The 23,929-nt window shown below is 36.7% G+C and overlaps 1 long non-coding RNA gene across 3 annotated transcripts; it reads left to right on the top strand.

The window, feature by feature from the left end:
* LOC140636301 (uncharacterized) lies at window positions 1-23,524 on the top strand. 3 transcript variants are annotated; one of them, XR_012033583.1, is made up of 3 exons: window positions 1-44; window positions 18,198-18,297; window positions 22,272-23,524. It is a non-coding gene; the product is annotated as an uncharacterized lncRNA (long non-coding RNA). The 3 variants fall into 3 exon arrangements; XR_012033582.1 differs by having other exon boundaries at window positions 35-113; XR_012033584.1 differs by lacking the exon at window positions 1-44 and adding an exon at window positions 11,041-11,197.
* The last annotated feature ends 405 nt before the right edge of the window (window positions 23,525-23,929 follow it).

The raw sequence follows: 23,929 nt of genomic DNA, 5'->3' as shown, positions 1-23,929 counted from the left end.
CTCATCACACAGGAATTTTACCATCTCACATCATCAAAGAAGGAGTGAGTACAGTAAAATAAGATATTTTAAGAGACAGAGAAAGACCACATTCACATAACTTTTATTACAGGGTATGGTTACAATTGTTCTATTATTAGTTATTGTTGTTAATACATTACTGTGCCTAATTTATAAATTTTTATCATAATTATATAGAGGAAAAATCAGTATATCGAGGACTTGGTACTATCTGTAGTTTCAGGGATCTACTAGGGGTATTGGAGCATATTCCCCATGGACAAGAGGGGACTGCTGTGTATTCAAATATCATTTCAATAGTAGTCAATATAAAAAAGTATCAAGGAGATATTTTACATTTTTTTCAAAGAATCTGATGTATATTTTACACTTATATATAGCACATATCAACTTGGAAGTGAAATTTTAATTAGAAATACTTAACCTGTAGGGGTGCCTGATTGGCTCAGTTGGTGGGGCATGTAACTGTTGATCTCAGGGTTATAAGTTTGAGCCCCATGTTGGGTGTAGAGATTACTTAAAAATAAAATCTTAAAGAAAAAAAAAAGAAATATTTGATCTGTATTTAAATTTTATGAGATTTATATTTGAAAAATAATATTCACATATCCAATAACTAGGTTAAGTATCAGTCCTTAAAATTTAATTAACTTAATAAAATAATAAGTAAAGTAACACCTTTGGTTTCTTCATTGCATTAGCCAAATTTCAAATGCTCAAATGGACACATATGACTTTTGGACAGTGTAGCACTGATTTTCAAAACCAGCCTACACCTACTACTTTCTAGTTATTTAGGCATGTCACTTAGCATTTCTAATTCTTAGCTTCCTTATTTATAAAATAGACTAATAATATGACGTATATCATAGGGGTTTTTTGAAGGTTAAGTCAGATAATCAGTGTAACACACTTAATATAGTGTTTTATACATAGTTTGTGTTCATTGTCGGTTATTATTTGACAATTAGGTATTTGGGGATTGGAACCAGTCTGAGATTGGAAATATGTCTTGAATGTCCTGATTTTGAAGTGAAGATGGGAGATTCCAATAAATCTAAATAGATTAGAGTTCAGGAGAGAGACTTTGGCCTAGAGAAAACACAGAGAATAAACAAAGTTTTGTTGATGTTCCAATGACTACTATTGTAGTAATCATTCTCTTTTCTCTCTTTTCTACCAGACTGTGAATTATTTGATATCTCTTAGATATGGCTGGTAAAGTTTAGAAACGGAATTTTTAGTTTTATTTTATTTTAACTGCTTGGAATTGTGCCTGCACATAGTAGTGGTTTAAGAAATGCCTATTGAATAAACAAATTGAACTTCCCAAAAGATTAATTGTCGCAAGAGAATAGAGAATTGAAAACTTAAATATTTTAGAAGACTTTGGCCAATTACTATTGGATTATATGCTTTTTAAGTAATGACAGTTCAAATTAAAACGTTGGCATGCTTTCAGATATACCTTTTGAAATGGATAAAAAGCATCAATTTTGTGTTAAAAGTTTGGTGTATAAGTATTCTGAGATGTTAAAAATGAAATTACTCTCAAAAAGTCACTGTTTTAATTCAAATTATTAGTCTTTTTGTTTGTTTTTCCCCCTCATTATTTGCATTTTAAGGTAATCTTTATGCTCTTGAGAGTTTGAAGATTTGAAAGTCATATGAAAGGTACAAAAAAAATTACACAGCATTCCTCCTTCCTAGCAAATCTTTCTCAAGAGAGACACGTCAGAGAATTCTATTAGTGGACGACAAGAAGGCAGTCTAGTTAGTGTGACGTCGCTTCCCAATTTGGTGACATTTTCTATAGCATTCTTCAGGCTATCTCATTTGACACTTTGGAACAGCTGCCAAGTCCTTTCCTGCTCTCTGTAAACAAGGTTGTCACTCACAGAGCATTCCCGTTACCTCGGGTAGGGAATGGAGGTTAATGACTTTGGAAATGGAAAACAGAATAACCATCAAAAAGACTTTTAATGTCAGGAGAATTATTGGAGAATAATTGAATCAAATAAAATAAGAATATAAATAGACCATATTACAAGGCACATTTGTTAAAAGGTTTCAAATCAGTTGAAGTTTTCTGTTACCTAGGAAGAGTAATAAAAAGAAATAAAATAGATTGAAAATGGTTACCCTTGAGAAGCTATTTCTGACTTTTTGGCAGGGTTCCCCTGTGGCTGCTGATGCCCATATAGTTGTGTCTCATTCTTACTTTCTTTTCAACTTCAATTCTACTTTACAAGTAAGACTTCTGATAGTTTTCCCCCCCTTAGAATATCTTTGATTTATCATTTAGTTTAGTGGTTAAAGAAATGAGACAAGTCTCTGCATCTGGGGAAATGCTGACATTTTTAGGCTTCTGCTAGGTGGCCTTTTAAGGTCAAATACTCTAAAAGGAATCAAGAGCATTTTTTTGGGGACAGATCGTGTTCAACCTGAATCAAAAGGTGCTGAAAATAGGAATTAGAAGAGTAGAAAAAGACTTTTAGGAACAAAACACAACCTCATACAAACATACACAAATATGTGGCTGGTGGAGATGGGAATGTAGTAATTTTGCATTATTGTTTTTAACAAATTTCTTAAATGCAAGGCATACTGATAACATATGTACTGTTTGCAAAAGAATGGTCAGGTTACTTATACAAGTCTTTTGATTTTGTGGTTCTTAAACTGAAAATTCTTTGATTTAATGAATCTCATATAGCACTGTCATTATTCAACAAATATTAATGAGAGCTTAATATAGTCAAAGTACTATTCTAAACACTGGGTTTAGGATGAAGAACAAAAAGATATGGTTTGCTTATGTAATTTACAGTCTAGTAGGGGTAGAGAGGCAATTGACAAGTAAATACATTTATAATTATAATTCTAAAGAACTTATAAAAGAAGAATAAGAAGGGATCTGGTCAGGAAATTAGATGATATTTAATTTAAAATATATAAAATCAGAAGAAATCATCAGTTAAAGAGCCTGGTAGATGGGACAGGGGTGAGGGCTCACTTTAGACAGATGAAATTGGGGAAATTTGTTATGTAGCAATAGATAATTAATATACCATGATGCTCTTTCCATTCTACAACCTACCTCTTAAAAGACTTAAAAGGAGAGTCATTGGAGTATTCCAGGTAAAAGATAGTACCATAGCTGGTACTATGTTGACAGCATACAGCATAAAGTGCATAGGTTCAAGACACATTTTGGAGGTAGTCTGTAGAAAACTTCTTGGATTGAATATGGATGAAGATCAAAGGAGAAGGCAAAATTATGTGTAACACTCTATTTTCAGGCTTGAGTATATAAGTGGTTGGGGATGCTTGGGAGAATAATTTGGGAAAGAAAAGTTCTGCTTTAAACATGTTAACTTTAATATGCATGAATGGCAAATAGAGATCTCAAGTTGACAGTTGGATATATGAATCTGGGGGCATAAATGTGGAATTCTTTGGCATGTATGTGGATTTTCACATGTTGGGAGTAGATGAGCAACTTGCAGGAGAGAGAGGAGATGTCCTTGAACTGAGCCCTGAGAAAAGGCAACGTTTGGAAGACAGGCAGAAGAGGAAGAGACAGGAAAGAAGCCTAAGTGGAGGTAGCCAGTAGAAGTAAGAGGGAGTGTGATATTGTAAAACCCCAAGGACAAAGGGAAGAGAGTATTTCAATAAGGAGAGAGTGATTACCAGATTGAATGTGAGATTGAGTAAATTGGGGCTAGAAAAATATCCACCGAATGGGGCAAAACATGTGGTATTTAGTACCAATTGATAAAAGTAATATTAATGGAATGATGGTGTCAAAACCCAACTAGAGCAGATTAAGTAAAAAATGAAAGTTGGCAAAACAGAGAAACCAAATATCAAATATGCTTTGAGAGATTTTCCCTCGGAGGATCAGAGAAATGGGATATCAGCCAAAGGGAGATATGAGATAAGGAGAGAATATTTTCAGAGAAATGGGATTAAGGCATCCTGATAAACTTCTGAGATTAATATAAAGAGAGGTTGTAATTGGTAACCCAGGAAAGAGAGGTTGAAAAATATTGGACATAAAATCCTTGAGTATTTAAGAAGAAATGAAGAGCAAAGCACACATAGAAGCATGAGTGAGACTTCCATTGTGGCTATAGATGCAATTTTTTTGGTAGTTTCGGTGGAAGAAGAGTGATTAAGTCTTGTCTGATTGCTTCTATTTTCTAGTGAGGTCACTGAGAATGATGACATGTAGAGAGAGGAGAAGAAGACTGAGAGCCAGATGCTGGAGCCTTCATTAAATGAAGGGAAGAGGCCAGGGGAACAGTGGATGTCAGTCATAATGAATTTTACTGTGAATATATTTTTCTTCTTGTGCATTTTGCTTCCACAATGTACAGGATAAAATATGTTGATTTCTTCTCTGTATTTTCCCATCTGGCTCCTTGTTACATTGGGAGGGTCTTGGGAAATTAATCAGAATTGATTTAGAAAAATAGGTGACATTGTTTGCAGATAACACAGCAGAAGGTAGTGTCCACAGTACCAGTTTGATTTAATGAACCTTTGGAACCTGTGATTGGATTTAATTACTCTGGTAGCAAAAGCAGGAACAATATAGCTAAGAAGTTATCCTACTTTGGAATGCTATACCTTGCTCTCATTGGGTAGCAAGATCTCCTAATCAGATTGAAAAAAATTACACAAATATTGTGATATTTAATTTTCCTCTCCTTAATGGAGAAATGTAAATCAAAGTCTTACCTGAACAAAGAAATTGAGATTTGAGTTTTAACCCATGTAATCTGGGAAATCATTGTAATTATTTAACAGTTCTCAGATAAGAAGTAGTTTTTATTTTTTTTATTTATTTATTTTTTTTTTAAATTTTTATTTATTTATGATAGGCACACAGTGAGAGAGAGAGAGAGAGAGAGAGGCAGAGACATAGGCAGAGGGAGAAGCAGGCTCCATGCACTGGGAGCCTGACGTGGGATTCGATCCCGGATCTCCAGGATCACGCCCTGGGCCAAAGGCAGGCGCTAAACCGCTGCGCCACCCAGGGATCCCAAGAAGTAGTTTTTAGAGTGTAAAGAGCATAAAGGGTGTATTAGTTACTGTAATAGCATAATAAATTTCCCCAAAACCTGGTAGCTTAAAACAATGTATTATCACACTATTTCTGTGGGTCAGGGATTCAGGAGGGACATAGCTGAATGATTCTGGCTCATGTTTCTCATGAGGTTGCATCAAGCTGTCAACTGAGGCTGTCTGTACTCTCATCTGAAGGCTCAGCTAGGGGAACTTATGCTTCCAAGCTTACATATGTGATTGTTAGAAGGCCTTGGTTCCTCTTACGTGGACCTCTCCATAGGTTGCTCGAATGCCATTATGACATTCACCTAGCTTCTCCCAGAGTGATGCAAGAGAGAGGAGGGAATTATAAATGGTTGTAAATACCAGAGAGAAGGTGAGAATCATTGGGGGCCATCATGTAGAGGCTGGCCTCTACAGATGGTGTATTAGGTTTCTACAATACATGGTATCTTTATCATTTGGCTGTGTGACCTTGGAAAAGTTAGCTAACATTTTTGAGAAGCAATTTTTCTCATCTGGTGGGTCTCTAGTAATCTTTCTCTAAAAAAATTATCACCCTATTCCCTAAAACTTGTTTACACACAGATGGTTAAAAATGAAATTGTAGTTCTCACCTATCTTCTTAACTCCTGTGTTTTTTGTTGTTGACATCAACAACATTCGCAAGATTATAGGAGATTTATAAGGAAATATGTACTAGTCAGTCCATCATAGGAAAGGGTTTCTAAATTTTGTGAAGATAGTTTAAGTAGAAGATTCCAGTAAATACTGGAGGAGAATAGTAAAACCACTGGAATAAGTGATATTTAGGCTTCTCATACCTTTAAAAAAAATAACAACTTTATATCTCAAATAATTCACATGCCGTGTAATTCACCCATTTAAAGTGTACAATTTCATGGTTTTTAACATATTCATAGAGTTGTGCAACCATCATCACTATCAATTTTAGAACATTTTCATCCTCCAAAAAGAAACCCGCAACAATTAGCAGTCACTTCTTGCACTACACCCCAGCTACAGGCAATCAGGAATGTACTTTCTGTCTCTACAGTTTTGCCTATTCTGGAGATTTCTTTCTTTTTTCTTTTTAAAATATTTTATTTAAATTCAATTTGCCAACACATAGTGTAACACCCAGTGATCATCTCGTCGTGTGCCTTCCTTAATGCTCATCACTCAGTTACCCTAATCTCCCACCCACCTCCCCTTCTGCAACCCTTTGTTCCCAGAGTTAGGGGTCTCTCATGGTTTGTCTCCCTCTCTAATTTTTCCCCACTCAGTTTCCCTCCTTTCCTTTATGGTCTCTTTCACTATCTCTTATAGTCCACATATGAGCAAAACCATATAATAATTGTCTTTCTCTGATTGACTTATTTCAGTCAGCATAATACCCTCCAGTTCCATCCATGTCGATGTGAGTAGTAGTTATTCACCTTTCTAATGGCTGAGTAATATTCCATTGTATATATATATATACACCACATCTTCTTTTTTTTAAATTTATTTATTCATGAGACAGAGAGAGAGAGAGAAAGAGGCAGAGACATAGGCAGAGGGAGAAGCAGGCTCCATACAGAAAGCCTGATTTGGGACTTGATCCTGGGACTCCAGGATCACACCCTGGGCCAAAGGCAGGCTCTAAACCACTCAGCCACCCAGGTGTCCCATACCACATCTTCTTTATCCATTCATTGTTGAAGGACACTGTGACTCCTTCCACGGTTTGGCTATTATAGACATTGCTGCAATGAACATTGGGGTACAAGTGTTCTGTTGCTTCACTACATCTGTATCTTTGGAGGTAGATACCTAGTAGTGTAATTGCTGGGTCATAAGGTAGCACTATTTGTAACTTCTTGAGGAACCTCCACACTTTTTCTGGACATTTCTTATATACTGAATCATATAATAGGTGGTTTTTATAACTGTCTTCCTTCAGTTAGCATGTTTTCAAGGTTTATCTATGCTGTAGTATGTATTAATACTTCACTTTTTATTGCTGAATAATATTCTATTGCATAAATACACCACATTTTATTTATTTATTCAACAGTTCTGATGGACATGTGGGTTGTTTCTATTTTTTGGCTATTATGAATAATTCTGCTGTGAACATTCATATATAACTTTTTGTGTGGATATATGTCTTCATTTCTCCTGGGTATATATTTAGGAGTGAAATTGCTGGTTCATTTGGTAACTCTATGTTTAACATTTCGAAGAACTGCCAGAACTGTTTTTCAAAGAGCCACATCATTTTGCATTCCTTGCAGCAATGTAGGAGGACTCCAATTTCTCTATATCCTTGCCAAATGTTTTTTTCTGGTTTTTAAAAAATTATTATAATCATCCTAGTAAGTATGAAGTGGTATCTCATTGCATTTTCCTAGTGTCTAATAATGTTGAAAATCGTTTCATATGCTTATTGATCATTTTTATATCTCCTTTGAGGAAATGTCTATTGAAATCATTTATCCATTTCTAAATTGGGTTATTTGTATTTATTGTTCAGTTATAAGGGTTCTTCATATATCCTGGACATGAGTTCCTTATAAGACTTGTTGTCTTATGGTGGTATAAGACATAAAATTAAGGTTCAATATCATGTGTTGTCTTAACATCTGGAAAAATTGGAAAGGCTTTGAATAGTCTAACTTCTCATTCCTCTTCCAATTCCGCTCTCGTGTATAAGGTCCATTAGCCAAACAACCTTTAATATCAAGCAGAAGGAATGTGATTCTTGCTTATTCTTGAATGGCATGTTTCAGTTTCCTGCCAACTCATAGATTTATTCAGATAAACCAATTGCATCCTTTCTTGGGAACCACGGCTAATCCTACCTTCTTGATGCTATAAAATTGCCCTCCACAGCTCCTATTGTACACTCAGTTCCTGAGTTCAACTCCCATGTGGCCCTACTTGGCATGGTATCCTTCTCCCAATGGACTGTGTCTGTGATCAATGAACAGCTGTCAATCTCATCTGCTTTGTGTCAGGTGTTGAATGTTTGGCCATCCTCATAACTCTAGGGCAGGAGTCCCTCTCTCACCAATGAGACAAAGAGGAAGCAATCAAAACATATTTATAATTTGCATTGGTTTTTCATTTTCTGTGTGTTACTTTTCACTTTCTGCATGGTATCATTTAAAGGACATGTTTTTATTTTCTGTTTTGTTTTGTTTTGGCCACTTCTGTTTTCGGTGTCATATCCAAGAAGGCTTTGCTTAACTCAGGGTCACAAAGATTTACTCCTATGTTTTCTTCTAAATGTTTAATAGTTTTAGCTCTTACACTTAAGCCTATGCTCCATTTGGAGTAAATTTTTTGTATGTGGTGTGAGGAATGGTTTGAACTTCATTCTTTTGCATGTAAATATGTAGTTGTTCAGCACCATTTGCTGAAAAGAGTATTTACCCTCCATTGAATTACTTTGGTAGCACTGTCAAAAATTGCTCATTATCTTTTGAATAATTTTTCTGCTTTTGAAGTTTTCATTTTTGAGTCCTACATCTTCAGCAAAGAGTCAAGCCATAAGTTAATAACCTGTCTTGCAGCTAAACTATAACATGTATTCTAGGATTCAACCATCAACAATACCCATGACAGACTAATATAGAAGGGAGCAATATGAGCAAATAGGTTTTAGTATAGCCTCCTGCTTGCTGGAGCAGTGGTGACAGTGGTCATAGTGGTTTTCTCTAATCTTTGGTGAGGCCATAGCCCTGGCAATTGTTCTTTAATAGGCCAGCCACAACATGGTTTTTGACATTGTGCCCCAGCTCATTCTTGACCCCTGTCTTCTAGGTCTCTCAACCAACACTTCTATGGATTATTATATATATATTTTTTGCTTTATCAGCCAGTGTCAAATTCTGTTGCTTACAATGAAGAGTCTGATCAATAAGCATGCTAAGGAGAGATAAAGTAGATTACAGGTAATAAATTGCACTTTAGTTTTGCATAGAACATGACTCTGATGAGCCCTACTGGCTTTTGAGGTGGAAATGTAGAGGACATCTTACAATAAGTAATACCTGGTTTAAACCAGTCAGATGCAGCCCTGGGTATTCTGTCCACTACTGAATTATAGAAAAGTGATAGATTCTCCAGTCTAAAATTACACAGATGCTTTGTATTTTCCTCTCTGACTAGCTGTGTTCCATTCTTTTCATGCTTCTAATGTTTAGTTCTATCCCATAGTTAGGCCTATATGGTGTTCTTAGTCCTGGTTGCATATACTCCATGATTTGACTCTCATCTCCTTGAGGAATGGGACCCAGATGGAACTCTTTGACTCATCATATCTGAATTGGCTTGTTGATTATCCCCTGAAGACCTAATCCCTTGCTTCAGGTTGTTTGGCAGGTGGAAGGTTGGATCTGCCTCGCCCAGCTCAATCCATTTTACTCCAGTTCTCTGGATTCAAGGGCATGCCAGTTGCTACATGGAGTAGAGAGAAGTTGTATCTCCTGAAGACATGACTTGGAGGAGGTAAAACACCTACATTTGAGGGGAGATAGCACCTCTAATGAAAGAGGGTGAGAGAGCAGCAGTAAGTACCTGGCACATATAGATCTCCCCTCCTATATTCTCCTTGAGGGGGATCCCCAGTTCTACTCCAGTACCTTTCTTCTGGAAAAAGTATCAGATAAACTAGACAAATGGTCTTACTTCTTCATGGAGATGCAAATCCTTAAGTAGAGCCCATCATTTGTTAATGAATTGAAAGATTTGGCCCTTTTTAAGTCCTGTCTATGAGGGGATTAAGCTAAATATATGTCACTAGAATCCTCTATTCTCTAGAAATTCTGTATTCTATATTTTGTATTTCTCTTTACTGTAAAATCCACACCATGTGGCTCTAGAGCCATTGAATTGGGGTTGGTGAATTGGGGTGGTGTTGGAGCAAAGGAGGAGAGAGATTCCTCCAAAGCTCATGAAGCTGCCAGGATTGTCCTCTTGCTGCTGTAGGTTTGCTGTGTAATGCAATACTTCTGGTTCCTAAAATGGAGATGTATTGCATATTCTCTATCTATCCTGGAGAATTGAATTCTACTGTCATTTTCTTTTTGTCTCATAGATGGTCAGCTTAAATCTTTGCCTATGTTGTTAAAAACTAGAATCAGTGTGAACAGTGTCATTGGGAAAAAGTTAGACATTTTTGAGAGCATGAACCAAGAAAAATAGATTGGTAAAAGTAATGTGAAATGGTCTCTATCAAAGTCATTATGTTTGATGGGTTTTTCTAAGGCATTAACCTCAGAGGTGTCTCTGAGAGATGCTTTTAAGATACAGTGCTTTTATAAAAGAAGACAGGAGAGTCAGTGGGCTAAAAAATAGACTACAATCTGGAGGGACCCCATTTGAAATTCCTTTTCTCCACTGAATCTCTGAGATACAGTTTGCAAAGTCACTTAGGCCATCACTGCTTCAGTTTTACTGTCTGTAAATGGGACAATAGCTTCTTATATAGTTTAATAGTTTATAATTTAATATTAAAGAGCATTACACACTTATTCAGGAAAAAAATGGCAGATGGGCAAGAATGCAAAATGCATCCTTGATCCTCTTTTCCCAGCCCAGAGGAAGTAATTACTTCTTTTTGTTGCATATCCTTTGAGATCTCCAGATTATCTTTGCATTTCAAGTTTTGTCCTTTAGCAATGACTGATGAACATTGAAAATCCAACCAGATTTCACACTTCAATCTATCACCCTTCTCTTTCTTCCTGAAGTAAGTTCAATCATATCAAAAGGTCAGCAAAATTAGCATGAGAAATAGACTTCATGTACATCACAAAATTGTTCAATTGTACCACATGAAGTGGGTAAAATTTCAAATGTGAATATATATACCTAGTACAACCGCAATGGCAAACATTAATCTTGTGGAACCTTATAGAATATTTACAAGTGGTTCTCAATTAACAGTGTATCGGAAAATAACGCTACAGGACAACACAAGGAGGAGTAAAGCAAGTTCCTTTGCTAATGGAAAAAGTCTCCTAAAATAAGTTTGAGAATTGGGAAAGATCCCTGTCTCTGTGATGCTGCTGAAGCCAGCCAGCCAGCCAGCCAGCCAGTGTTGACCACGGTAACTCAGTGACCACAAAGTCTGGTCAGTCCATTTAAATCGTTGTTGCCTTTACGAAGTGCTGATACCTCCTAACCTGCCCAGGGACATAGAGGGCCTCTCTGGATTGGTTTGTTTGTAAGGATCTTTGTGGAGACGCAAGTGGGATCCTTCTGGTACCATTACCTCAGAGTGGGGAGGGAGAGACTAAAATCTGGATGTCTGAGGTGGCTTCTCTTAGTTACACTAACTGCTCATGGATTAGGACCTGGTTGCCTAGGAAAGAAAGAGGCATGATGGAGGTGGAGTGAGTGGGGGAGATTTTACACAGAACACTTTCTTGTGTATTTGAGTTTTAAACTGTGTATAAAAATCTATTCCAAAAACAAATACAATTTAACATTGAGAAAAATTAAAATACAAATGGCAGTAAAAAATTTGGCATTTCAGGTGGAGGTTAAATTGCTATGTAGAATTTTAAAATCTTATATGTAGTTTAGTTCTCTTGGAAGCATTAAAGGATTATAGCAAAATATTTACATGTGGAAAATTCTACTTCCTATAATATTCCAGATTAATGAAAAAAAAAAAAAAACAACTAGAGATGTTGCTTTTGTAGCAGATTGTATTCCAGAACTCTTGAGTGGCTCAGTTGGGTACATATCTGACTCTTCATTCTGGCTCAAGTCATGATCTCAGGGTTGTGAGACCTAGCTGCATATCAGACTCTGCACTAGTGTGGAGTTTACTTAAGATTCTCCCTCTCTCTCTCCTTCTGCCCCTCCCCACCTTTAAAAAAAAGGAAAGATTGTATTCCAATATAGGTTCTATAGCCCCAGGATTCAAGTCACCCTAAGTAAACCCATCAAGGAATACAGAAAGATATCCTCCAGTTGAGTTAAGAACTAAGCCTTCCTCCATTGAATGAAATGTGTTCTATGTTATCTTCTCCACAAGAGAGGGATTTTCTAATCCTAACTATGTGTTTTTATTTTTAAACTTTATAATGAGTTTTAAGGCTAATGAACAATTTTTGATAGTCTTTCAGAGATATTGTTTGTCTCGGTTCATTAGGCTAGGAACAATAGCATTTAGAATGTTGTTTATTTTTCAAATGGGTAATTTATATTATCTGTAAGGTTTTGATACATGCAACTAGTGGTGCTAGATTGGAGTCTATAGTTTTTCCACATAGTAGATTGCATCGATACTTAACAAGGTATTAATGTGACTGCACTGATAGTCTGCATTTATCCAATGACCTGTATCTATTTTCCAAATATTTTGCATTTTGTTTTTAATTTAGGCAATGGGTAAACTTACCTGCTAGAAAACATACTTAAAATAGACTGTATTCTGTTAACCTTTTTTTTATAATAAATTTTTTATAGCTTTGGGCAAGTAAACATTTTGAATTTTCTACTTACCTATTAATTATTGAGATATCATGAGCATTATCCAGAAGTTAATAACTAAAGGAGCATATGAAATGGAATTGTTCCCATGTTAATTATCCAAACTCAGAGTAAACATGCATTTATCATGTATTCTTTTTGTATCCACACGCCTTTGCAATACTAAAATTAACTTGATTTTATATATTTCTGAAATCTTTTCTGATCTCTTTCTTTTCATTATAATTGTGTCCCTTTTGTTCAAGTATTCTGAATCTATCTGTGTTCTCACCTTTTGTTCTATTTTCCTCTGGGTCAACCATATCAACTGAAGGCTTGTAAGCCCATCTTCCTGGTTAAATCTCAGTATAGTTAGAGGAAACAATTTTCAACATTCCTGATTTCTGCTTTTCTCTCCAAACTGCAAGAGACTCATTAATTTATACACTTGATATCTTTATTCTTAAAACAGTAGCATACTTAATAGGATGCAGCACATTTAATGGGACATAGCAATCAAAATTTCCCTCTTATTTTATATTTTTCTAAGCTGTTTTTATGATGAATGATGGCAACCATACAGTAAAAATGCACAAAGCATAAATATACAGCTTAATAAATTATTATAAGGTAAAACAGTATATAACCATCACTCTGGTAAATAAACAGAACATTGCCAGCACCCCAGAATCCCATTATCTGTTCCTTCCAAATCGTATCTCCCTCCCCTTCCACAAATTAACCACTCTCCTGATTTTTGTGGTAATTATTACCTTCCTTTTCTTTATAATTTCATCACCCATGTATGCATTCCCTCAATTGTAGTTTAATTTTGTCTATTTTTAAAACTTTATATAAATGTATTTTGTAAGCATTTTGAGTCTGGCTTTGTATTGGTCAGTTTCCTGGCAGGAAACAAATAGCATATTCAAAAGAAGGTTGGATGGATAGACGGATGGACTTATGTATGTATGTATGTATGAGAAAGAGAAAGAGAGAGAACAAACAGAGGAACAGCAGAGGGAGAAGCAGACTCCCCACTGAGCAGGGAACCTGACTGCAGGCTAGATCCCAGGACCCTGGGATCCTGACCTAAGCCAAAGGCAGCCACTTAAATGACTAAATCACTTAGGCACCCCTCAAAAGAAGGATTTAAAAGAGTTTCATAAAGAGACCATATATAAGTTGTGTGCAAGATTAAAGAAAATTGATGAAGGATTTTGCAGTACTCCAGGGCTAACCTTAGTGGGGATGTGGGGAGCCTTTACTGCCTATAGGCCTGCAGGGGCAAGCAGTTGAAAACCCTGTGCTCCCTATCACTGTAGGGGCGAGCCTGCTTAACAGCAAATGCAGACTTTGGCAGAGAAACCTAGCCACTATTGGTTATGCTCTGGCAAAGAGAGTCCAAAGGGACAAATATCCTGACCTCTCTTCTCCTGCCCTTTCATCTGCCTCTTATTGGTGGAATCTGACCAAAGTCCATAAAGCAAATAGCCAATTTGAAGAAGTCCTTACTGCTTGGGCTCCTAGGCACAGAGATTAGCAGAGAAGGAGGGACAGTGGACCTGGAAGTGCAAATGGAGCCCAGTAGAGACAAATGTGTCCAAAACAGGCTTCTCTTTCTTAACCATATTTCGAGAGACTTATTCACATTGTTATATATAGTTATATTTTATTTTCACTGCTGTATCATGCTCTATTATAGGAATATATTATTACTTATCCATTTTATTATTATTATTAATTTTATTTTATTTTGGATTTTATTTATTTATTCATGAGAGACACAGATAGAGAGGCAGAGACACAGGCAGAGGAAGAAGCAGGCTCCCTGTGGGGAGCCTGATGTGGGACTCTATTCTGAAACTCACACCATGAGCCAAAGGCAGATGCTCAACTGCTGAGTCACCCAGGTGTCCATATCCATTTTATTATTGATGAATATTTTGATTGTATTTTGCCTTTGGCAATCATAACTAATGTCTGCTTTTTGAGGCACATAGGTATGGTTTCTATTGGGTATATACCAGGGAGCAGAATTATTGGAAAGCATATTTAATTTTAGTGAATAATGGCAAAGTATTTGTTGCACTGATTTATACTCCCACAGCAGCTCATGAAGATTCTGTTGTTCTGTAGAGTTGCGAATCTTAGGTATTGTCAGTATTTTAAATTTTAACCGTAGTGGTATGTGGTATATTCTGTTTGCATTCCTTTAAACACTAATGAGTTCACTCGTTGTTTATACTTTCACTGGCTATTTGGATAGCCTTTATGTTCTACTTTTTTGTCCATTTTTCTTTTTCTTTTTTTCCTAATATTTTCTTCTGTAATTCTCTTTCTTTTTGAAAATTAGTACAAAGACATTTCTGCCTAAATGTTTCCTAATGTGAATATTATTACTTACCAAAATGGACTCCCACTCAGCATAACTTTTATATATACACATGTATAAGCTTATAAATATATATATGAAATATATATGTACTTCATGTTTCAAAGTATAAATCTATATATTTCAAAAGTTTTGTTCAGAGATTCATTTTCCTCTTGAAATACTGCAGTATGTTTCCTTAAAATTTTAGCAGCCTACTATTTGCTTTCAGAATACCTTTATGAGCTTTTGCTTTTACTTTTTTAAAAAAAAAGTAGATTCTACACCCAGCGTGGAGCCCAACACAGGGCTCAATCTTGCAACCCTGTGATCAAGGCCTGAGCTAAGATCAAGAGTCAGACACTTAACTGATTGTGCCACCTGGGCATCCCTTTTGGCTTTTACTTTTGAAATTGTGCATTTTTCTATTGCATTGTCTGTCTTTTCCTCGTATATATGTAGATTGATACATATATACATATGAGTATCTACATATATATATGTACATATATCTACATATATATGTATAGATAGATATGCAACACATATATATGTTTTATGTTTATTTACTTTATGGTTTACTTTTCCTTGTTAATAATGCATTTTTTATGGCTAGAAGCTCTAAATCTATTATAGCATTAATTTATCAACTTTTCTTTTAGAGTTAGTGCTTGTAAGTTCCATATAAAAATAATTCTTTTTAATTATTTAGATTTTTTCCCCAATTTCTCTTATAGTGTTTTATAGTTTTCTGTGCAGGAGACTTAAATATCTTTCATTAGTTTTTGTCCTATATATTTTATATTTTTGACACTATTGCAAATAGTATTTTTTAAACTTCATTTTCTAAATCTTTGTTGTTAGAGAGAAGCAAAATTAATTTTTGTATATTGATCTTGTGTATAGCAACTTATTTTCCAAACAGGAAAACAGAAAACTAAGTATTTATATAGAGGGAACTTAATGCAAGGATTTATAACATGGATGATAGAGGAATTGAGAATTGGAAGAGGAGAGGTAATGGGTCAACCCAAATTATAAAAGAATTGTAAGATGCTCTCCCCGTGGATTGGATGAATAAAGAAAGGAGGTAGTTCTACTGAAACCTAGAGACCAGCATCACTTAGCAGAAGTAGAACCACAGAGAGCCTATGCAACAGGAGCTAGAAAGATGGAGTAGTTGCTGGAGATGCCACAGGAAGCAGAGGGAGAGAGAGAGAGAGAGAGAGAGAGAGAGAAATACTCTTGATTTTCCTGCCTCTGCCTACTAATATGTAGTCACTGCCTTCCATTGTCTGAATGGATGTAGAAGCCAGAAGACGAAAGAGATTGCAAAACTTTGTTCCCTTACAAACAGTATAGGATGGGAAAAATTGAACAAATTTCAGATGAATAGGTAGGGAAATTGATCCCTACATGGTCACTTATGGTCACATGGCTGTTAGTGGCAGAATGTGGATCAGGTCACAGACCTCCAGACTCCTAGACTAGTGGTTTTTTCACTGCATTATGTAATTGAAAGCCTCTCTCTGATCCACATGAAAGTCTGTGTCATAGCTGGTGATTATCCTGGACAGGATGAAGGTCCTAAAGCAGAGATTGCCAGGGCCTGGCCAGTCAGATGGAAGGCCAGCATAGACTCGGTGCACAACCCTCCTGATTGTCATGGCCTTTTTCTCTTTCATGGATATGACCCTGATGAGAATAGCTCTCTTTTTCCCTTGAGCAATAAAGAAAAGAAAAATACATAAAGAATGAGGCTCATCTCTCCTTGTTCACAGTACTTTCCTTCATATGCAGTACCAGTATAATGTTAGATTATGTTTACTGAAAGTACTAAACAATTTAAATTTGTTATTTTCAACTTAGAAGTATTGTATTGCCGTTTACTTGAAAGTTAAGATTTCCAAAGGACCTTGAATTATTATTTACTGTCCTTGTTGCCTTTATTCACGGCTCCCTAGGCATAGAAAATATTCAATTAAATTTTCAAGGCATGCTATTTGGTGATGGATACAGGGAGAAATTTCTATTGAAAAAAGAATGACCTCAAATTTACTTTTTTCAATATCTGAGGCCTCAGCTTTCTTCTCTTTGAAAAGACATAAGCAATTATTAAAGAAAATGTAAAATTATTTTACATTTTTCGTTTCTCACATTCCTTACTCTTCCATATTCTCACTGTTCCTAGTAAAACACAGGAATCTTCAGATGGAAAGACTGATTCCAGGCTTCAACTTTGTTGTTTACCACTGTGTTGTTTAGGAATGTCAAGTGTCAATTATCATAAAAGAGTGTGTACTTAATTAGATATTCCCATAATTGAGGACCTTTTAGCAAGAGTGACAAAGAACTTAATACTGTTTCTATTAACCTAAACCTATCATTCTTTCCTGCTCTATAGGACAATTCTCTTTTTTTCCCCCAAATTCTTCCTGCTTTGATATCCTTATAAAGTGGGGAAATTTTAAAATCAAAACATTGGATTTACTTTTAAATTTTTATTTATCTACAAAATGAAGGGAGTAGTTGTCTTCTTTTTCTCTATGAGTAGTTTATTTTATCACTGATCTATCTTTTCCCCTAGACCAACCAAGAGGAGATGTCTTAGGAGGTAGATGTGGCAGGGGTACCTGCATGGTTTCACAGACCTCCCATTATATGTTCTGGTCATCCTCTGAACTATTTTCTCATTATTATCTCTCAAGGGAGAAGTGAGAAGAGACGATCTGGGTTGTTTGTCACGTTATTGTTCTCTAAACTGTGGTTCCATAACTAGAAGTTCCATATTATGTAAGACTTTTCATTATGTCGTGGTTCCAAAAACCAGGCTGGATGCTTTGCCTCAAAAGTAGAGAGAAGAGGAGTACGTAATAATGAGTTGAACACAAAATCTAGTTAGTGCCCTTTTCCCCTATTTCATGTGGGTCACCCAGAGCCAACAATCTATAGATTTGACTCGCTATTGAGTATGTAATGGGAATGGCCCTATTACTAAAATGAGGCCACTTATGGCAATGTCCAAATTTCCATCACTTAAGCTTCTGACTCCTTGGCCAAAGACAATTTAGTTGGTCTTACCTCCTCATAGTTCCTCCTTGTTGGTTTTGAGAATCCTCAGTGCCTTATATATCTCCACAACTCTTAGTTCTAATCATTGCCCACAGCTGCTGTGGGCACATAATCTCTTCTGCAGAACTTAAAGCTGTCCTTAGCCCCACAGCCTTTTCATTCAGTTTTCTTCTCTTCTCAGCACCGGTTCTGCTGACGCCAGGCATCCAAGGAGCCCAAGGTCATTTTGCCACACAGCTGGAGGACCAAAGATCTGTAAATGGACACATGCAAATGGAAAAGTATGAGATTCCTTTTATGCTGTACACCCACACCAGTCATAATCTCTCCCCCCATATTACACTTTCCCCACCTGTCTTGATCTTGTATTTAGCAATCAGGTAAGCAGCTCTACTTAAAATCTTGCTGTCTTCATGGAGGATGTCAGCCAATTTGTCCATGTGATCATAACATTATGAGTTGAGAGAATATTCCTTCTGAATGATATTCAGGAAGATCCTGTAAATATCCAAGTTTTCAGTGGTCTCTTTCAATTCATAAGCTGCCATTCCCCCATGGTACCATACCTATTCCCCCTCCCCCACTCAAGAGGGTTCACATGTATACAGAGCAGTTGGATGGAAACAAGTACAAATATCTGTTAATTAAGAGACATATAAGTGAAGCTTGGGGTTGGACTGAGACAAAAGGCAGGGCAAAGACTTTTGACTAAACAAATGCTTAAAAAGATGTCACCTTTGATTAACTTCTCTCAGTGTTTCAAAATTCTGTATTCCTATGAATTATCTTGACTTTTTCATCACAATCTTAAAAAATGATTGACTCAGTACATTACCTTAAAAAAATGGTGTCACTTTGGAGGATGTACTTAGAGGGCAACTGTGGTCCTTTTTCATCCCCCACTCCAGTTACCTTCTGGACTACTCTGCCATATGTGGAACAAATTCCTATCTGTTTATCAAATTTGGTGCTAAAGTCAACTCTTAGGCCAAATTCCTTACTCCATTATGACTGGAAGTTTTAAATTTTTTGGTGCCATGAACCTCTTTGGCAGTCTGAATCCTGTGGGCCTTTTCCGGGACCACATATTTAAGTGCATAATATAAAATACAAAAGATTATAAAGAAGACTAATTGTAATGAAATACAATAACTGTAATGAAATACAGTTAACCAATTTTTTAAAAATTGTGCTTCTGTACACATTTAATAACAAGATCCAGTGGCACCTCTGATAGCCAATTTTGGAATGGTGATAAAATGACATTTTGGATTAACAGCAAGAGCTATGATATGATATGAAAATATCTATTTTCTATTAGTGATAAAGTCACTGCTAACACTGCTTTGGTTTGTAATAAAAGTAAATACTATGTTGTTGTTAAAGATCAGTGAAAATAAAGATGCATTTTTTTTACTATCCAAGTTCATGGACTCCTTGGATTTGGAGTTCATGGTGCTCTGGTTAGTATGTAAGCTCTGTGTAGGGTTCCCATAGTCCTTTTTGTGCTTTGGTCTTGGTCAAGTCACTGAAGTTCATTTGACATGCTGTGATAGCTTTGGCCCTTGAAGGAAATCAGAGTTTCTGGCCTCCTGAATCAAATAGAATGTTTAACCTCTTAGGAAACTAGAGGATGCTTAATGGATACTTAGGGAAGGAGTGCTACTTGTCTACACTGATGAGAAGAATCTAGCCCTCCAGCACAAATGGGGCCTGGAACAGTGGGGAGGAGGCTTGTCATCCTCTTTTTTCTCTAGCAGTATCTTAACCCAGGTAAGTCCCTTGTAAGGATTTTAAGGCCTCTTGATGCTTCTCTCCAGGCAATAGGGTAGCCAGAACCTTACAAAGTCCCTATATCCCAACAAAACTGGATGTCTTGATGTTTTCTCACCCCTCCTTGTGCCTTCCCACTTCCGTACCTTGGTGTGTGCTGTCCCTTCTAACATGGCCCCCTTTCCATCACTCTCTGTATTTTCAGTCCAAAAGGGACTCCCGTTCTGAATTCTCATTACCTTCTCTGTGCTCATCACATTTTGTGTGGCAATAGTGTAGATATACTTATTGAATAAATTACTTTTCTTATGTTTTTTCCAGATTGTAACTCCTTAGAAGAGAGTGCTTAAGTGTTTACTTATTGCCATTTTCTCCTTAGCACTTAGTCTAGTGTCTTGTATATAATATTTTATCATATTCCAATTAACTAATTTTTAATATGCCACATGATAAACACTTAAGAAAAAAACATGGCAATATTTTGACTGTGATGATCAATACCATTCTTAATGAATTAATATCAATTGGTCTTGAATAAAGCCATTATTCACTCTAGAGCTATTCTGCATCAGACTGGACTCAGCCCAGACCTGCTGGCTATATACAACCAAGGAAGAATTTTTTACTAATCAAGTTGGTCAGGCCATTTGGTGGGCCATGTTAGGAAGGAAGGCATATCCCCCCTGCATACGGATAGGGCTGTAATTCATCCCTACTTTGGGGACTACACCATCTCAGATTGTGGTGGGAACACATGAGGGTAGATGGCGAAAACAGGAGCCTAAACAAAGACTCATTGTACTAGGGGTATTGAATGTCTTTCCAGCTATAATTTTAAGTTTTACATTGGCTCTCAGTCTTCTGTATATTTTACATGTAATTCCCTCAGTCCAATTTTTCTCAGGGAGGTTGATTGAGTGAACAAGGTAAGGACTGGCCATTTTTCGGTCTCTGCCCATAGCGTCATTAGAATTTTGCCAAAATATCACCTCTAACTTCAACGTCGCAGAGGAGGACTACAATGGAAAGTTGGATTTTAGAAGATCGTGAAAAATTGCACAATTTTATAATATTGGTGGTAGTAAGTAATGTTTGCTGTTCCAGACCATAGCAGGTTTGGGCTAGATTTTGAGATTTGTGCATTAAAAGGAGATCTGAATGACATGAAACTTTCATGATAGTATCTCTTTTCTATGTTCAGTAATGAGGAGAGCAGATTGAGCTCACGAGGGTGAGTTGGTTATACCCTGATGAGGTGATAAGAATCTTTGATCAGAACTGCAAGTTCTGTATCCAGCTCTATAGATGCTGCTGGTGGTATCATTGTGGCATTTCCAGGTGACTCTGCTCTTGGTGTATACCTCTTTCAAATGCAATAAACCTTATGTTATTTATCAGTTTATATTTTCTCTTTCTAGAGCTGTGACCTGGTTTTACAATTTATCCCATCAAATGACATGAATAAAAATCCATCAACAAAACAGAAAACTGCAAGCACAGAGTATTCATGGCATGGTTTTATAACCATGTTTATAACAAACTTTTTATTCAATAAGCCAATTTGGGGTTCTCCCCCCTCTTGGGGAGCTTTTCAGCAGGAGGTAATATCATGGAGCTTGAGGATAGGTTAACCAGCTGGTAATTTCTAAGGATTAACTCAGCAGTTTTTTTGAATGAAAGTTTCTTAGAATTTCTTATATATTTTATAAGCCTTTTTTTTTTTTTTGTCCAACAATGCATTTTAGGAAGCAGGTGAAACAGAAAAGAGATTGTGGTCAGTTGAAAATGAGACATTGAGGGGCACCTGTGTGGCTCAGTGGTTGAGCTTCTGCCTTTGGCTCGGGGCGTGATCCCGGGGTCCTGGAATCGAGTCCCATATTGGGCTCCTCACAGGGAGCCTGCTTCTCCTTCTGCCTGTGTCTCTGCCTCTCTGTCTCCATCTCTTATGAATAAATAAAATCTTAAAAAAAAGAGGAAGAAAATGAGACAGTGATTGCCAAGAACATAATTTTCTTCACTTGCAATACTTTGTTTTAAACTCAACGAGCTTTTATATAAGTTCATGGGCCTTAACTATTCCCACAGAAAAAAAAATTAGTTGAATTTATGTTCTTGTCTTTTTCTAAAATGAAACTGTAAGTCGTTTTCAGAATACTGGTAAAACTAGAGAACCAAATAGGGTACTGGATATAAATATGCTTGGCCCTATAAACTATTAAATGGTAAGAAGATATGCCCATATTGGTAATGGTAATAATGGTAAGCAATATGCCCATATTGGAAATGGTTAAGTGGGAAAATAATGGACTTTTCTCCACTGAACTCTATAGAAAGTTAGCCAAGAAAGCTCCAGTCTTGTATATCCAGTTACCTTTTTTGTGTCTCCTGTTAGGGATCCCAAAGGTACCACAACTCATCACACCAGAAGACAACCTGTGGTCTTCTGACTCAAACCTAATAATTTTATTATGTTCCTTCTCAGTGAATGATATCATCCTCAACCAGGGAAAGATTCTTGAGGACCAGGAGAGAAGAAGCAAAGAACCCCAACTAGGAAAGGAGGATAAAATTCTATAAGGATCCCTGCAGGGGATCTATGTGGTGCTTCCATGGCTGTGTCCCTAGGAAGTGGCTAGCTCTCAGGAGATGACTGTGTCTCTCACAGCCTCATCAAAGTTCCTGTGACCTGGAGGTAGCAATATGATAAAAGCCAAAGGAATAAAGAGCACCAGAACAATGGACAGCTTGATGGTAATGAGTGTTGACAGACAACCTCTGAGCCAGGAAGAGGACTGCTTGACACCACCTTGGAGAATAACCAGAGTGACCAGAGAAGAGAGAGCAAAGTGAAGAGTAGTGCAAAATAAACTGAAAGGGAAACCTTCTTGCTATCTGGGTCTGTCCTGATAATCTACTCAGCATATAGGCAGCAAGAAGGCTGGGTTGATTTCATCCATCATTACCCTCAGAGAAATGGTTTTCTTCCTGAAAGTGAATGCCATGGGGTCTTGTCATCTACTTGTGTCCTCCTTTCCTTCTTGCTGTCTCCCCTCTCTTCTTTCCATTTAAAGAAGTATGCCCATAACCAATATTTATTGAGGTCTTCCTAGGAAACAGAATTATCAGGCTATGCCACTTAAAACTTGTGTAGCTTTGTGTTAGTCACCTAATCAAGCCTCATTTTACTCATTAATAAAGAGAATAGTAATAATAATCCTTCCCAAGAGGACTACAGAGAAGGATACTGTCTGTGAAGCACCTATCACAGAATCTGGCTGAATACATGGTAGTCAATACAATGCATGGTAGCCATCATCATGGTTCATTGTGCTGACAGGCAATAGACATTGGGCCTGAATGGTTAACAAGCCAAGATTCCTGATTTCATGAAATATTCAGACCTTTTACTTCTACCTTGACTTAGATTCCCTGGTCTGGTATGCCTCCTGGCTAGGCTATAATACATTTCTGAATGAGTATATTCTTATACTCTTGTAATAATGTATCCAAAGAATGGCAAATGATATGTAAAGGCTTAAAAAAAGATGAACCTACCACAAGACATTTTATTAAAGCAGGAAGAAATTTTCAGTTGAAAAAATATTAGTTGAAAAAAGTATTAAGGATGCCCCGGTGGCCCAGTGGTTTAGTGCCTCCCTTCCGCCCAGGCTTTGACCCTGGAGACCTGGGATCGAGTCCCACATTGGGCTCCCTCCAGGGAGCCTGTGTCTCTGCCTCTCTCGAATAAATGAATAAAAAAAATTTAAAAAAAAGAAAAAATATTAGCTGTGTTCGTCTTGTGTTCTTGGAGTTTACCATAAGACATGGATGTGAACTTTAAATAGTTTATAGTTTGAATACATATAAAAATTTTCAGGCTATAAATTAAAATAAAATCACTGGCTACAATTAGAAACGATGAATACCCACGATTTGCTTCAACGTGGATGGAACTGGAGGATATTATGTTGAGTGAAGTAAGTCATCGGAGAAAGACAAACATTATATGGACTCATTCATTTGGGGAATATAAAAATTAGTGACAGGGAATAAAGGGGAAAGGAGAGAAAATGAGTGGGAAATATCAGTGAGGGAGACAGAACATGAGAGACTCCTAACTCTGGGAAACGAACAAGGGGT

Source organism: Canis lupus, chromosome 7 (genome assembly GCF_048164855.1).
Source record: "Canis lupus baileyi chromosome 7, mCanLup2.hap1, whole genome shotgun sequence".
NCBI lineage: Eukaryota > Metazoa > Chordata > Mammalia > Carnivora > Canidae > Canis > Canis lupus.
The sequence above is the reverse complement of the archived record's forward strand: the minus strand, read 5'-3'. Positions and strand labels throughout refer to the sequence as shown.